We start from the raw sequence: 1,524 nt of genomic DNA, 5'->3' as shown, positions 1-1,524 counted from the left end.
CAGTGAATGAATTATCTGGTTGAGACTTTAAAATTGGTGCTCAGCGTTTAGTGGGATATGGTTAATAGACATGTTAACCATAAAAAAAAAAAAAGTACATGAGCAAAACGCTGAGTCGTTCTAAGTGTTTGTCATGGCAGTCACTTAGCAGCGATTGTAGCTGCTAAATGAAAACAATGGGACTTTTTTCTAAATGAAGTGATACTTGAGGCAGTCATTCGCCATCTAGCAAAACTGCTATGACTCTGCTTGGTCAAATTGTATTTGCATCTGTTTAATATATCCAGATAAACCCATACGAATGACTTGTGGGACCTAAATGAAAAAAACACCTTATCTACCTGTTGAAATTGGGAGTGATTTTTGGCAGGGAAAGTAAATGCAACTGTCTGGTTCTCCTTGTCTTTCAGTTGCTTAGTTCAGATGATATTTTATTAATGCATCTTGGTGCATATGTATTTTCCAGTGGTGACTCTGGACAGAGTTTTGGGTGAGACATTTTTAATCCCAAATCTGTAACCTTTGTAAACATATTTTATATGAACTAGTATACCAGTATGAACCTAAAACAAGAGCTAATTCTAGATGACAGATTATGAGAATTATGCATAAGGAATCATCAATGCCAGAAGAAAGAGTTATGGCCTGCAGCAGATTTAGGAAGGTATTACTCAAGGCTGGTGAGATCAAGGGCATGCCAATAAACTGGCTTCTTGTGTCAGAAACAAAGGCTGGCACAAGAAGATCATAACCTGCTTATTGAGGGTTTTTTCCCATTTCTTGGGGAAATAAATGCTTCCAGCTAGAGAGAGGTTGCAAAGCCAAGCTGCCCCAGTGTGCCACAGTAGCTTAGCACCAGCAAATGAAAGAGAGACACAGAGACAGAACTTTGTTTAGTTGTCAGACTTGAAAAAATGTTGTTCCTCCCTTCACCATTAAAAATAATACAACAGCAGACCATGGATCTATGGTGGAAGCAGAGCAAGTCAGACACTTTATTTTATCTCATTGTACAACTTTGAGATTTTTGTGCTACTGTTGTGTGCTGAGAGCCCTTAGTGCATGAGAAGCAATGCACATGTACGTGGGTGTTCACCTAGGTGTACACACACACATACACACAACACAAAATGGCAGTCTCTGCTGCAAAGTGGTTCTATTTGAGGTAAGGCAAGATATATATTGCCAAGCAGGAAATCAGCAAGACTTCATGGTGCCTGCTACTAAGCACATTCAGGAGAGATTTGAAGAAAACTAGAGGCAAAATTCTGAGCAACCTTGCAGTTCTAGAAGGAAAGCCTAGACACTTTTTTGCACTGGTGTTTTTGACAGGAGAACAATTACTCAGTGGAAAGATGTGCATGAATGTGTCTCAGCAATAATCTGTCACTGCAGCCACAGTTTTTACACACTGACTATGCAAAACGAAATGTCCGCATCTATTCTTTTATCCACCACTGTAAACATACCCATAGCTGTCTTTGCTTAGCTCTTCAGAAAGGCAGCCCAGTTTCCTTCAGGTGT

The sequence above is a fragment of the Anser anser genome (genome assembly GCF_964211835.1).
Source record: "Anser anser genome assembly, chromosome: 1".
NCBI lineage: Eukaryota > Metazoa > Chordata > Aves > Anseriformes > Anatidae > Anser > Anser anser.
Note: the sequence above shows the minus strand (reverse complement) of the source record.